The 15,579-nt window shown below is 46.3% G+C and overlaps 1 protein-coding gene across 1 annotated transcript in view; it reads left to right on the top strand.

The window, feature by feature from the left end:
* Positions 1-15,579, top strand: part of PELI2 (pellino E3 ubiquitin protein ligase family member 2) — a 207,351-nt gene that overhangs the window by 877 nt on the left and 190,895 nt on the right. The window lies entirely within an intron of this gene.

Genomic DNA, 15,579 nt, shown 5'->3' with positions numbered 1-15,579 from the left:
CCACGGTCCCCGGGGACCCTCTGCCGGGTGGACTGTGATCCCGGCTCCCGGAACTCCGAGCGCGGCGCTGCGGGCTTGGCCGCCGCGGGCAGTGGGATCTGCGCGGTGGGCGTCCACGGGCAGCGCTTTGCATATTGTTATGGTGACCGCCGCGGGTAGCCGCAGCCCGGGGGCAGTGAACTGTCTGTGACCCGGGCGGGCAGGCCGGCCCTCGGCTCCCCCAGGCGGGAGTGTCCTGGAGGGGGCAGGGACACGGCTGAGCCTCCCCGGGCTCCCGGGGCGCGCGGGGCCGCATCCCCACCGTCCCGGGCCGCGGCCTCGCTGCTGTCCTCCGGGCGGCGGGGAGCTCGGCCGCCTCGGCTCCCTCCCCGCTTGTGAAAACCACATTTTGAAGATAGTAATTATCTACAATCGTTAAACAGCAGCAATTAGAGACTTCATCTACTTCTTGAGCTTCCCTGTGACATTTCTATTGTTTACCCTTAATAAGCCGGGAGAGAGGCTTCGCAGGATTAAAGCAGGATAAAGTGGGCAGTGAAAGGGGAGCAGAATGGGGAGGAGGGAAATGCAGGAAACTCGGGAGAGGGAGCAACTTGGATTTAGTATCTGGAGAAGAAAGGATTATTTTCTTCTTCGGATGTGTCACTCCTGGGAACCCGTGCTTTTGTCCTCTGTTGAAAGACCTGTATTCTGACCGTCATCGGTGCTGATAGGTAGGCTTAGCCCACAAATGAGGAGCCATGGGTAGGGAGCAACTTAGGGAACTCTGAAAAACGTGTTTTGATAACTGAATACGTTGAAGTAAGTGCCGACTTAAAAATAATTTTAAAAGAGAAGAATTTTTAAGGGAAGCTTCCCCAGTACAGCTGGAATTTGTCTAGTCCTCCTCACGTTGTTGCTGCAGTACTAAGTGGAGCATTATTGGAAATCTCATTACCTATTTTGAAGTTTGCAGATAAGCGGTTTTTCCCACTTGCATCTTAAATGCGCCGAAAAGACAGATGTCCGGGTTCAGTGGCAGGAGAGTGGAATGACAGGGAAAAGCCCGAGGTTAGCTTGTCTTACATAACCTCAGCCCAACCTAATTTTGTGGAGTTTGGTTTTGTGTGTCTGGCTTCAAAGTATGTTTAGCGTACTTTGTGAACCTGACACGAAGGATTAACTTACACCAGAGCTTTATTTCGTTATTTCCTTTTGAGGAAATCATTGTTGAGATGTTTCAGAAAAGCAGTGTCCGAGTGGGCCTTGGAGAGGTTTTGTGTTTATAGCTGCAAGTGCAGGGCGTTCCAGAGTGGTGGAAAGGATTCAGACCCAGGATTGCCCTGGCATCATAGGCTCACTCTAAAGTAGGCTATGTAAATGCATTGCCCACTGCGTGTGCTTTGTCCTGGACTGATGGTTTTCCGGGAGACAGTAAGTATGACATAGTTGGCACTTTACTATTTGGGACCAGACACGAAGCAGTTATTTGAGTACCTGATATGGGCCAGCACTGCTTAGGCATTGAGGATCCAGCAGTGAGTGAGGAGCTTTCCATTTAGCGTGGAGTGGCTGTCACCAGCAGACAGAAACATGTAAACAAATGAATAATACATGGCCGTATGTCAGGTGTTGCCAGGCTCTCAACGGAAGGTGGGTTAACTTAGGGAATGTCTGCGCTAGGTAGGTATTGCTTTCTTTAGCTAGGCGGTCAAGGCAGGTCTCTCTGAGGAAGTGAAATGTGAGTTGACATCAGACTGCTGAGAAGATACTGGTCAGGTTATTGAACAGTTGAGAAGAATTGTGGTTTGTTTGTTTTTTTTTTGAGGGTAGATTTCTGACTCTCTAGAAATATGGAACACAATGAAGAATGCTGGGGAAACAGTGAGTAACAGGTAGGCTTGAAAGAGACTCTTATTAATCTGTATCCTACCCTCAGGACTTGAGACAGTGCCCTCCCCCTTAAAACGACAACAACAGTCAATAATTAATATCAGCTTTGCATATCTGGTCATCTGGGTCATAAATATTGATAGAGGATTTCTAGTAGGTTTTATTGATAAAATTAATCTCGACATCTAAAAATGACCAATACTGATACAAGCTTTTGCTTTTTTTTTTTTAACTCTTGTGTAACTACCGTTCTCTTCTAAATTTCTTCTTTTTTTTTCTCTCTCTTCTAAATTTCATAGTAAAATGTTAGTGAGAAATCCTGGGGAGCAGACTGAGGAACTATGCACACGTATGTAATCGTATATAGACACACACATGGATATGGATATATGTATTATATCTGTATCCACATGCGAACAGGTGTCTTTTCACGTATTACACAATATTAAGGGAATTGCCAGGTAGTTAGGATGTTAATAGGGTCATCACCTTCTCAGTGGATTAGTGGAATTTCATTATTTCTGGATTCCAACCAGTGAATGTATCCTGCCACAACCCTTCCTTGTGCCCATTACATAATTCAAGGCAGAGAAAATGACTGGTCTGTCAGGTCATTCTTGCTATTCATTTTAAAGCTGGCCGACGTGTTAAAGTTGGGGCAATGTGTCTGGATTTGAGAGGCAGTTCAGTGTAGTGGGGAGGGCATAAAGGAACAGTCGGGAGACCCGGATTGAATCTCTGCTTTCAACTAGCTTTGTGACTTTGGCTTAGTCTCTCACCCTGTCTCTGCTTCTTCAGCCATAATGAAATATGATTGGATTAGGTCATCTTTAAGGGCCCTTCCTGGTCTATACCCTGTAATACTGTTCCTTGGTTCAAATAGGGAAGATGCAGTTAACATGCTGTTTGTTGGTTTTGAATACTCTTAAGGTGATGGTGTTAGGATTCTAATGGGAACTGTCTTTACATAGCAGAAAAGACCAATGCTGTGATTACTTCTTTTGAAGTAGGTATGTGCAAAACAGGCTTTTTAAAAAAAGTTGTCATGGTACGCATATATTTGGCTCATTGGTGTTGGGTTATATGTGAAGGCATTCAAATTTGGTAAAACTTTCTGTTTCAAACTTAAGAAAGGCATTATTATTCTGCAGTTAAGCTCAATAGGCTGGAAAAGCTAGCATAAGGAAGAGATAATCTGGATAGGATTTTGGAACTGGAAGGGGCCTAAGAGGTCCTGGTATACCTTTAGCCCTTTTATGTCACTGATGAAGAAGAAACTGAGGCTCCGGAAGGAAGGAGATTTGTTCAAGTTCACAGTTGAGCTGGATCATGGCGCTGCTGGGTCACTGTTTCCCCACTTCAGGGCAGATTCCAGTGGTGCTGTCAGTTCCTCAAAGCTTCAGTTTTTTTGTAACTTGCACGAGGGGAGCTGAATCCCTTTCTGGATTCAATTTGAAGCATGCAGCCCTCATGCTAATGGCCCATCATGGTTTTTTGGAAAAATATTGCTTACTCTCAGTTCCCCTCACCTCACAGTGGAATGGATAATACATTTTGCAAGGCTTTATTTTTAATTTGATGCTTTGCCAAATGTATTTTTATTGGCTCTCCCAGCCAACAGTTTTTGGGGTCTTCAGATGGAATTCAGGAAATCCATGAACTTGGATTGGGAAGAAAAATGAATGTCTATTTTCACTATAGTCAGACTGAAATTTAGCATTTCACTCAATTAGGAATATAGGCAACAGATAGAACTGCTGCTAGATTTGCTACTTGCTGCATTAATACAGAACTGCATATATTATTGTGTCTTAACTTAAAACTGTCTTGATAACTAAGTATAATTATTTTCACTTGTAATCCTTTGAATTTTATTTTATGCATTTAAACCATTTTTCTGAGAAGGGCTCAGTAGGCTTTACCAGACTGACAAAGGGATCCTTGGCACAAAAATGGGTTAAAAACCTCTACAAAAGAATGCTTATGAATATGACTGAAAATGAAGTATTTTAGTGGAAACTGATCAAGGTCTTGAAAAGGTTGAAAAGTCAGGGATGGGTTGGGGGGACCTGCCCTTTTTTCTTTGGATAGTGCAGCATTCTATCTGATAAGACAAAGGAGACTGTTGCTTGAAGAGTTTTTGGTCTTTATTTTTTTTAAACAAGCAGCTCCCGATTTCTACATGCTGTTTTTGTTTTAAGCTTGGCACTCTTTTTTAAAAATTTTTTTATTATGTTATGTTAGTCACCATACAGTACATCATTAGTTTTTGATGTAGTGTTCCGTGATTCATTGTTTGCGTATAAGACCCAGTGCTCCATGCAATACGTGCCCTCCTTAATACCCATCACCAGGCTAACCCATTCCCCCACCCCTTTCCCCTCTAGAACCCTCAGTTTGTTTCCCCGGAGTCCATAGTCTAACCTTGGCGCTTTACCTTGACTACCCCTCCCCTTGGTAGTAATAAGAAACCTTAAAATATACCCTAATACTTTTCCTTTTCTTATTCTCCTTTCTAATTTGGGCCTGAAGACTTCAAACACTGGTATCCTTTATGGACTAAAAGGTCTTTGAACTTTTTTTTTTCATACAGAAAACAAAATCTTTACTGTCACTCAGCATGTGGGGTGATCTGAAGAGCTCAGATCTGTTTGTGTGGATGGAGTGTCTAATTCTGCAGGCTATTAATGGTCATGATGTTACTAGCTTTGGGTTGCTATATTTTCCTTTACTAACTTTAGCCTTGTTTGGAGTATGTGGCTGTCTGTGTGGTTTCTTGTCTGACTTTCTCAGATTTACTTGTTTCTCTCTTTAACACATCAAGACCGACACCTTCATTAGGACTTCATTTTTTGGTTATATTTCATCATGTGATCCATATTTGGGGATGCTTTATTTAAACAAAACTGGGTTGTATGCGGGTCCCAGCAACTTTACCAAACATGTTTTGTCCAAGAGGTAAAACACATACACACAAAACAGCAAAAAGCCAAAAACATCCCAGTTGCTGTATTTGAGGCAGACCAATATTGTCACATTGGGGCAATGATTTTGTATCTGCTGTGCAGGGATCAACAGCATAGGGTCCTGGAAGTAAGTTAGGTGGGGCTGTGTGTTGGCTTTTGAATGGACACAACAGGAACTTGGTGGACCTCATTGGTATGGGAGAAAAATAACTGGAAAGGAAATTTGAACGTTGTTTGATTTAAGTAAAGATTTCTCCTGGCCTGTGCAGAACCTATTTTATTAAAAAAAAAAAAAGTGAGGGTATAAATGATTCAGTTATTAGTTTTTCCTGAGCTCATTGTCATCTTCAGCTTCTGGAAAATAAAATTATAAGAGCAGAAAGTGCTTCATATTTTTTAGCTTTGTCTAAATCAGCTATTTTCAGCCATTGTCTCAAACCACCTCATAAGTAATGATCAGTTTTGAGTTACGTGTCCAGTAATTTATGACAAGGAATAAAGTATTGGTCTTTCAAACGATTCTGAGATGTCCTTTTAATAATGTCGTTCTTCACGCACTTGCATTCTGATATGTTTTCTCAAGTGGGAGAGAAAGGGGTGGAGTTAGATCAGGCAAGCCAGGAATGTATTCATTCAACAGATATTTATTGGGTGTCTACTCTTCCAGGCACAGGGAAGTTAGACAGGGCAATCATGTTCCCTGCCCTCGTGAACTGCTATCCAGTTGCTGTCACAGCTCCTTAGTGAACAGCCATTACCAATATATAGTGCATTTATGTATTCTACAAGTGTTTGGGCATCTACTAGTGTTGGGTGCTGTGCTTGGCCCTAAGGGATGCAGTAAAGAACAAGACTGGGTTGGTCCCTTGCCGCTTTGGAGCCTGCGGTCCAGTCGGAGAGATAGAAAGCAATCTACAGAACGTAGGGTCACCCAACACCACGCCCAAATGAGCAAGGAGGAGGTAAGTGGGAAGGAGTGCTGTAGGCAGAGGCCATACGGTGTTCTGAGACCCAGAGGTGAGCGTGCATGCTCCTCCAAGGAACAGAGGAAAACCCTGCATGACCAGAAGAGTGGTTGAGTTAAATACGTGAGAGATGAGGATGGGGGCTGGTCATAAGACACTCATAAATCATTGGAAAGATTTTGGACTTTATCCTCAGGGCATGGGACACAGCAGCAGAGTTTTCAGCTCTGAAAGGGGAGTGGAGAAAGCACTTCTTCGAAGGGGGTTGCAGCCTAGGTAGAAGGAAAGGGGGGTGGAGGGAAAAGCAGAGGCCAGAGCCCCTATGAGACAGGCAAGGAGGGAACAGAGTGTGAGCCAGCGAGCAGCTATTTAGCTCTAGAGTCTGATTCCCGTCTCTCTTTTGTGATAGGCTCTCAGTTCCAAGAAGGCAGGGACTACTCGGTTATTACCCGCCGCATCCCTAGCAGGAGTAGCTGCCGACTAGCTGACAGTTCTCCAACTTTCTCTCCTTCCCCAAGCACTTCGGCCTTCCACAAGCGTATTTGGCCATTCATGCAGTGTCAAAAGTCCTGGGGTGGGGGTGGGGGGGAAGCACTGCCCCAACATTGCGTGTTCGGAAGCCAGTGAGACAGACAACACCCCGCCGGCGGGAGCCTTACCTTTTAGTGGGATCGGTAGGCTGTGTACACGAGCTGGCAGACAGCTGAAACAGGTGCTAGGAGGAAAAGGAAGCAGGATAAGGGGGAAGAGAGTGACTGAGTGGGTGGCGGTAGGGGACTAGCACAGTGAAGAGCTAGGGATGAGGCGGGGGGAGGCCCCTGTAGGCTGAATAATCAGGAAAGGCTTTTCTGAGAAAATAATCCCATGTCCTCTGAAAGCGCCCACTTTTTCAGTTTTTATTTCCTTTTTTTTGTGTGTGTGTGTTTAAGCCACCCTGAGTGGGTTCCGCTCTTACAGCCAAAGCATCCCGAGTATGATACTAGTTAAGGAGGCAGAGTATATAAGCAAATAACCAAAGGGAAAACACAAGTGTAGACAAATATAAGGGCATATATTTAACATCCCTAGGGATGAACGTGGTTCAGTCCGCTGTGCTCTCCCTGTGTGCCCAGAGTGGCAGTTGCATTCCACTAGGGTTCATTGAAGTGATCTGGTTTCCCCTTGTGGCTGGCCGCCAGAGGGCAGGGACCCTGACTTGCACCTCCCTCGGAGTGCACAGTAGGTCCTCGTCAGGGAGGGGGCAGGGATGGATTTCTGTGGCGCACTCCAGTGCCCCGCTCGGCACAGAGGAGCCCTGGGGCTCTGGGAATGGTCTTGGATTTGGGAGCAGTTCTCCCATTCTGTAGCACATCTGCGGCTTTGTCAACAGCCCTCCCAGCCTTGCGGGCCCAAGTTGAAGGCTTCCTCCCTACGCTACTAAACGCGCACATCAGGTATTCCAGTTTCCACTTCTGTTTGTTTTTCTTTTTGTCAGTCACCTAACATTTTGTCACCTGCAGAAAGTTCTGCCTCAAATGGAAGCAGGCCATCTGCTCTGAGCTGCACTGCAGTGTGCCACGGTGGTGTTGAAAGGCCGTGGTCATTAGTGCCTGTTAATGGCTGGAAAGACTATGGAATACAAGCCTCTTGGACGACAAACCTAATAAATATGCATCAGGGCCATTTTCATCGTCAGGTTGAAGACTATGGCAAGTCATTCTTGATTGAGGTTTTATTTCCAGCCGTCCACATAATGCATCTCACTCTCAAACATTTAACTCTGTTCGTTTCCCTGCTTTTGTGCTCATGCAGGCTCTCTTTTTAGGATAAGAATCATTATTTCAAGCTTTGTACTTCCATTCTAATTTGTACTGGCTTAGCAGAATCCAGCCAAAGCAGGCGATGGTGTGTTTGGCTTCTAGGCTGTTGGCGGGAAACTGCTGTTTACTATTACCAGGGGCCTCTGAGGAACCCCAGAGGCCCCTCCTCCTTTCCCATCCATAGCTGGGATTCTTGTGTTTCGTGCTACATGGTTCTAGAACACACTTTTGACAGCCAGAGCTTGTGATGGGTGAACAATGAGGACTTCTGGAGCACTTGATTGATTGATTACCTTGAGGAAAGGCCCTTTCTGCACAAGGACCATAGACACAAAGGAGTGTATTTCACACCAGATCCCAGCAAATGACAGACCAGACCCGTGCGGAAGCACATTAGATCACACTGTTGTTTGGGTGCTTTTGTTAGTACACGCTCGAGGGTAGAGAACAGGATGAAATCTGCACTCTTTGCTTGGCAGCTGTATCTAAGGTATACGGGGAAGTTGTAGTGCAGATAACCATGCTGTCAGCGCTTTATGCTTCCCAATATAGTTTTTCATGTACCTGAGCTATTTCCATTTAATAAACATTCATTGGTTTGACCCTTGAAACTGTCCAATGGGAATTGGACCTAATGGCTGTGTTATTGAGGTGGACATGACTCGACTTTCTCAGATGGTCTTACAGTCAGTTGGCGATCAGGTAAGAGAACTCAGGGTTTTGACTTAATCCCATGTTATTCCCCTGTTGTCTTCAAATATGGCCCATAGTAGTTCCCCGTGTGTCTCTGTGTGTGTGTGCGCACGCGCGTATGCACGGCGTGCGTGGGCTGGACCTCCCATCGGGTGGTGAATCCCCACCCCTCGAGTCTGGGCTGGCTTTGTGATTGGCTTTGACCAGTCCATGTGAGGGAAGGGACACTTTGTGACTTTTGGATGTTGCCTTAAGGGGTGTTGCGGCTTCTGTTTTTGTTCTCTGTGTTAGTTTGCTAGAGCTGCCTTAACAAAGTACTGCAGGTTTGGCATCTCAGACAACAGAAGTTTATTTTCTCACAGTTCTGAAAGCTGGATGTCCAAGATCAAGGTGTTGGCAGGTTGGGTTTCTCCTGAGTCCTCCCGCTTGGCTTACAGATGGCCATCTCTCCCTGTGTCCTCAGATGGCCTGTGTCTCCCCGTGCCCACCCCTGATGGCCCTTCCCTGTTCGGATAAGGACACCAGGCATATTGGATTAGAGCCTGCCCATATGACCTGATTTCACCTTAATTACCTCTTTAAAGACCCTCTTTCCAAATGCAGTCACGTTCTGAGGGGGACTGGGGGTTAGGACTTCAGCATTACAAATTCAGTCTATAATTCCCGCCGAGAAGGCAGCCTCCAGCCGTTCCAGACACCAGGCCGAGGCAGTGGACCTGGAAATGAAGTTGTTTTAGATCCTTCAGCCCATCAGGCTGCCTAGTCCACGCCACATGAAGCAGAGATGAGCCGTTTCCACCCAGCTCTGCCCAGATGAAGGAACTGTGGGTGGTGGTCTGAGGTGGTTTGTTAGACAGCGGCGGATGGTTCAGACTCCGCAGTACCCCCCTGCATGGGGCTCTGCTGTCAGACCTGACAGACTGATCTGAAGTAATCCACTGAGCTTTTGTTGAGTTGTTTTTCGTTTCCTTCGGGTTATTGATTATTTTAATAAGCACAATTTCAGCCTGTTAGATGAGTTATTCCAGACATTAAGTACCGTATGGTCTGAAAATCTTAGCTAACAGACGCATTTGTGGAATCACTTTATCACGTATACGTCATCTGCGAGGCTCTCTGCGTTCATTCATCTCCATAATCAATATTCTCTCCTGGTTTTCGTTGAGAGCACGGCAGGTGAAGAATGGCCCAGCTTAGCCGAGAACCCTGCTTCTGGTACGCTCAAACATAAGTAGCTTTAACCCAGGGAGCTAATGCATGACACAGATTTTCAGGCTTTTAAAGGCCACCTGACATGAAATAATAGCACCAACAGAGATTTGAGTAGGGGAGGTAATCTGTACTAGCAGCCTGCAGGTACAGGCCGATGGATGGGCCGCAAGAATGTTTTCTCACTGCCGTTGGGTGGTGAAATGACAGGATGAAAAGCTCATTTCTATCAGTCGTACCTGTCTGTGGCTGTCAGCGCTAAGAAGGTAGCACCGGTCCCGAAGGACTTCACGTGTCTCTTTCACGCCACGGGGACCGACGATGTGCCGGTAAGAGGTGAGCAGAGGCGCGAGATTGCTCTGGGTGGCGCAGTCGGGGCCAGGCCTGCGTCGTCCGCTCTGCAGAAAGTGACGAAGTGTGATAGCAGCCTGGATGCCAGCCACCTGCGCGGCTCTCACACCACCACACACGTAGAATCACCAGTTACCACCTGCAAACGGAGCACGTTGCCAGATAAAGAGAGGGAAAGAAGATTCCTGTAGTAAAGTGAATATAACTTCTTCAATTTCCCTAAATTCTGTTTAGGGAATTTTAACGTTTGCCATTTTTTTTTAAGATTTTATTTATTTATTTGAGAGAGAGAGAGACTGAGAGACAGAGAGCATGAGAGGGAAGAGGTTCAGAGGGAGAAGCAGACTCCCTGCTCAGCAGGGAGCCCGATGTGGGACTCGATCCTGGGACTCCAGGATCATGACCTGAGCCGAAGGCAGTCGCCCAACCAACTGAGCCACCCAGGCGCCCACGTTTGCCATTTTTAATCAGAGGGACTGAAACAGGTAAAATTCAAAGTTTTGCAATCAAAATTTATAAACTGAATGTAGAAGAAATTTAAATAAACTTGTAAATGATCTGTTTTGTAGAAACTACTATAATTTGGTAGCTTTTAAAGCTCATCGCTACACTAAGACTTTTGGGCTGCCAAATACAGAGATAGATGTGTTTCACTGCATATGTCTTCTGTATGAATATATATGATTAAAAATGGGAGCCACTGTACATACTAGAAATTAAGCACTCATAGACACACTAAACATTAACCACTTGGGAGGGGTGAATTGATGCCACTGCTGATTTCACGTTTAGGAACCCACATAAGGAAATGCCCTCCAGGGGCGGACAACCTGAGGTCAAGACGAATAACTTAGCAACAACCCATACGTGGTGCAGAGGAGGGCTGGAGGGAGGCAGCTGTTATTTCAGGTGTACTGGGGGCCAGATTCCGTTAGGTGTTTGGCTTGACCAGTCCCAGGAACTGGATTTTATTATTTGGAAAGTGAGGCTCCAGTTCAGGTCACTCACCTCATCGGTGGCAGGGCCCGATTTGAAGGTAGGTCTGTCCGTAGTGCTCTGAAGCTTATTTCTCTCCACCAGGGTGAAGGTCAGAGGCATGTGTATTCCTGAAAGATTGGGAATGGTATCCAGGAGGAGGTGGCCTCCGAGTGGAGTTGTGAAGGGCGACTTGGGGTTTTATAGGGCAGGAATAGTCAAGGCATGGGGTGTTCGGCTGGAGGCCAAAGTGCTTGGGGAAGGAGAGGAAGTTGGAGAACTGTCAGCTAGTCGGCGGCTACTCATGCTGGGGATGCGGCGGGTAATAACCGAGTAGTCCCTGCCTTCTTGGAACTGAGAGCCTATCACAAAAGAGGGATTTAAAAAAATGGAGCCTGGCAGGGCACAGGCAAGAAGTACAGGGTTTCATGGGGGTGTTGGGCAGGGGAGAAACCTTGGTTTTGTTAGGAGGGAAGGATTCCATTTAGGCTGAGACGAGGAGGGTGAGTAGGAATTAGCCGAGGATCGCAGGGGGAGGAGAGTGGCGTGTATCAGACACATTTAGAAGCTGAGGGGCTGAGAGACATCCAGTAGGTTTGGAAATTAGGGGGTTGGAGGGCCAGTGTGATGAGATACGACCATGACCGGAAGGGTGCCGTGGGCCCTGTAAGGATTCGGGCCTCCAGGACTGGGAAGCCTTGGCCTTCAGGGAGGTATTCCGTGTGGAGGTGGCAGGTACTGTTTCAGGCTTCTGAGCAGTTGCCCTAACTAATTCTCAGGACCAATGGGATCTCCAACTAAATCTGCATTTTCTCTTGTAGATCATTTCCCCCTCCTTGTCTCCAAGGGACAGTGGCTCACGCTGGGTCTGTCATCTCATGAGAGATGGTGGTGGTGGGGAAACTTGTGCAGGACCCATGAATGTTTTGGGGTCAGACCCCACCCATCAGAGCAGATCCAAGAACCTTAAGCCACTCAGCCTGCTGCCCTCTGGAGCCTCACTTTCCCCGACCCCAAGTGATGGCATCCCTCATGCATTGTCCACCAGCTGGAGAGGACCTGCAGCCTGTGGCCCCCCCTTTCCCTGCCCCGAGGAGGCTGAGTGTGCTAGCCTTCCAGCGAATTACCAGGATCTTGGCTGTCTCTGGCTGAGCTGTGCCAATGGCAGAGGTGTGAGGACAGGTGGGACCAGCGTTCCCACAGAACGGCCCCTCTGGCGGTGTGTTGATCCTGTTGCTGGGAGAGGGGAGCAGAGCAGTTTTTAATTCTTGCAGGAGGTGCGGGGTGTCTGATTTCTGTCCTGCTTGCTTGCCTTGCTCTCCCACTGTTCCCATTTCAACTTCTGCCTCATAAGGGCGCTCTGCTCCTTTTGAATTGAAGGGGAGGTCCCTGGTCAGAACCACAGTTTAAAATCATCCTTCAAGAGGGAGCATCAGGATCTGAGCTTTTTCTTTTTCTCCTGCACGGATGAGGAAATTCCAGCTAGGCTGTTGCTTCTTAGCGGCGGGTTCTGTCTTTGGGGCACAGAGGTGCACAGAGGGCCCGGGCATCGGTGGTGACAGTGATGTCAGTATCCTGTGTTAAGTGCTTGCTCTTGTGCAAAGTGCTGCTCACGCATTTGAGTTCTGACCAAGACATTTGGGCACCATCACTCATCATTTTATAAATGAGGGACTTGAGCCATGCCTGCCGGTTGAGAAACTTGTCCAGGATCATTGGGCTATCGTGTGACAGAGCTCTGATTCAAACCCAGGCCTTTCTGACTCCAACACCTTTGTTCATAAATCCTGTCGTGTGTGTGTGTGTGTGTGTGTGTGCGTGCGCGCAGCTTTGTACCTTTTTATTTTTTAACCAAACCCTTTCCATACTGCATATTCTCATTAAACACAGTGACACAAAACCTCACTTGTTTAATGAGGTCACTAGTAAGGTTAAAAAAAAAATTTTTTTTTAATGTTTACGACTTACATGAACCTTTTTGGGGGGGAAATTGCCTACATATGTGCTTTGCCCACTTATGTATTATGCTTCTGGTGTATTTTCAAAAAAATTGAAGTATGTGATCTCTAGGGAATAAAAACATGAATCCTCCTGTCTGCCTTCTTATTTACCCGAGTATCTTACGGTTACTTTCAAGAAAGACCTGCTTTTTATAATCCAAAATAATTCCAAGTTCATTTCTCTAGTTTTGAAGCCACTTCGTTGAGTTATTCCTCCTTCCTTGAGAAAAGCTCTTTAATCCCCTTAGTTGTGGCATGCACTCCTGAGGGCTTTCTTTTTGCTTTGCTTTTACTCTTGTTGGTCGTCATGTAGCATGGATATTTTGTTTATAGCTGGGAAAAGGGGCATCCAGCCCTTGTCCTCTCAAGTAAAGGTCTGTCCTTGCTTAGAAACTAAGGTCACTGCACGTTGATGTTTCATCGTTTCCCTGTCTGCTCATCTTCCTGTTAGTATCGATGAAGGGGAAAGACCCACCCAGCTTCCCTCCATCTGCTGCTCGCTGATGGTACTGAATACAGTGCGCTCCTGCAGCGGCAAGAGTTTAGCCCATATGAGAAGCATAGGCCAGCAGCAGTCAGGCAAAGTGCCTTTTATGTGCTATTCTAAGTGTTAACTTAGACCAGATGCCAACTTCAAGGCTTTGATGAAATTGTTGGCTTAGACCCTTCTAGAAGCTGGTGTAGCTTTATGCTGTCCTGTTCCAACCTTCCTGTGAGGGCAGTTAAGCCTTTTCCGTCACAGACGTGGTAAGGAGCAGATGACCCAGAATTTCTGAAAACAATGTTCTTAACTAACAGGCGTCCTAAGATATCAGGTGGTAAAATACAAAAGGACAAATATAGCATCTTGATAAGCAATATTAGCTATTAGCGTGTGTGTTGGGGGGGTGAAGCGGACACTTGGAAGCGCTGCAGGAAAGTAATTCAATCAGGAGGTTCTGATAATGTAATAAACTGCTCAAAGGGTGAAACTCGAGGCGTCCGCACACTAGAACGCCCTTCAGTCAAGTTTATTGGCTTATGGTGGTGGTCTGCCCATGTTCTACTGTTTTTTAAGATTTTATTTATTTATTTGACAGAGAGAGATACAGCGAGAGAGGGAACACAAGCAGGGGGAGTGGGAAAGGGAGAAGCAGAGAGCCCGATGCGGGGCTCGATCCCAGGACCCTGAGATGATGACCTGAGTCGAAGGCAGTTGCTTAACCAACTGAGCCACCCAGGGGCCCCTACTGTTTTTAAATATTAAAAAAATAACACAACTCAACCTTTTCCCCACACGGGAGAGAAAAGACACAAACCTTCATCACCTTAATCATTTGTGTGCCCCCCTTCCCACTGCCTCCCCCACCCAAAGCTCGTGTTTGGGGTTATCAGTGGGAATTCCTGTCCCGGATAATGAAGCATACAGACTTCGTGTTGTATAAGAAAGAAAACTGCTCCTTGATTGTGCCAAGTACAGTTTAGCTGTGGTGACAAGCCTGCAGGCTTCTTTAGCTCTGAGGGACCCCCCCCCCCCAGGAACGTGGTTCTACTATTAACCCATGCTTGAGTAGCCGCTGTGGAGAATTGCTTCTCCTTTGGGAGGTATTGAGGCGGTGGCGAGGGGCTTTCCCCTGGCTCTTTCTCCTGGCTGCTCTAAGGTCTACTGACCTCAGGAGGCAGCAAGAACTTGGGGTCCCTTGCATGATGTGGGAGCCTTGCAGGGGGGCCCAAGCCCTTGGCATATGCTCGATTTCAGCAGGACTCAGAGGATGGGATGTCCTCTCCCTCCTCCCTCCGAGAAATCGGGAAGCAGACATGGTGGGGGATGCAGTGACTCCCATGAGCCTGCACAGCCAGGAGAGGATTTTGAGGCTCAGGAATTGGAGTCCAGATCTCAGATTCTCAAAAGCTTGTGTGTATTCTACTTCTCAAAGCCTGTAACTCACATTATCATGGTCGGTAATAACTTTATTTTTTTGGTAATAACTTTTGATAACCACCTGAAGGGTTACATTAAGGGTGTAACTCTTCTTGTTTGCATTGGGTTCTGAAGTTGTGATTATAATGGAAATGCTGGTGAGTTCTGGTTGGACCAGCTGGGAAAGGGTGGACAATGGTGTAGGCGACAGCCCTGCAGGGAGCAGGCCCCCCTTGCGCTGCTTGACAGCTTTGCTTGTTTACCCTTCCGTTTCTGCCCCTCTCCTTCAGGCCCGGGAAAGGGTCAGAGGATGCCTGCCCTTGTTTTTCCTGTTACCTCCATTCAGATCAAATTCAGACAATGGAGCTCCACTCCCTCCGGAGGAGGGCTCTGCATGGCCCCTTAAGTTCAATGGAAGTGAATCTTTCCCTGATCTAATTGGGTTTTTTTATCCACTTGAATACTCACTGTGTTAGTTAACGTGAATCACATACTCTTTGATTTTGCCTGGGTAATTATTTCACCCCAATTTCTCCTAGGGTTAAACCAGCTTTAAGTTTATATGTCATAGATTCTCGTAACTTAGATGTTAGCATGTAAGAATTAATACCAATCGTTTAGCTTTCCTCCACTGATAAATTTGTAAACGCAGATTTTTTAAGGCAGACCACTTATATTCAGGTAACATGAAAATACTCTTAAAAGCTGTATGCTAAAAATATGATATATAAAGAGTATTGATGAAAATTTTGGAAGAAGGAAGAAAAATCATTCATATGCTAATATTTTGTACAGTCACATCTAGTCATTGTCCACACACCAAAATATTTTATATACTTCATTTTATAC

This window comes from Eumetopias jubatus, unplaced genomic scaffold, assembly GCF_037043125.1.
Source record: "Eumetopias jubatus isolate StellerSeaLion01/CBP00866 unplaced genomic scaffold, mEumJub1_p1.0 scaffold_7, whole genome shotgun sequence".
NCBI classification, from domain to species: Eukaryota; Metazoa; Chordata; class Mammalia; order Carnivora; family Otariidae; genus Eumetopias; species Eumetopias jubatus.
The sequence above is the reverse complement of the archived record's forward strand: the minus strand, read 5'-3'. Positions and strand labels throughout refer to the sequence as shown.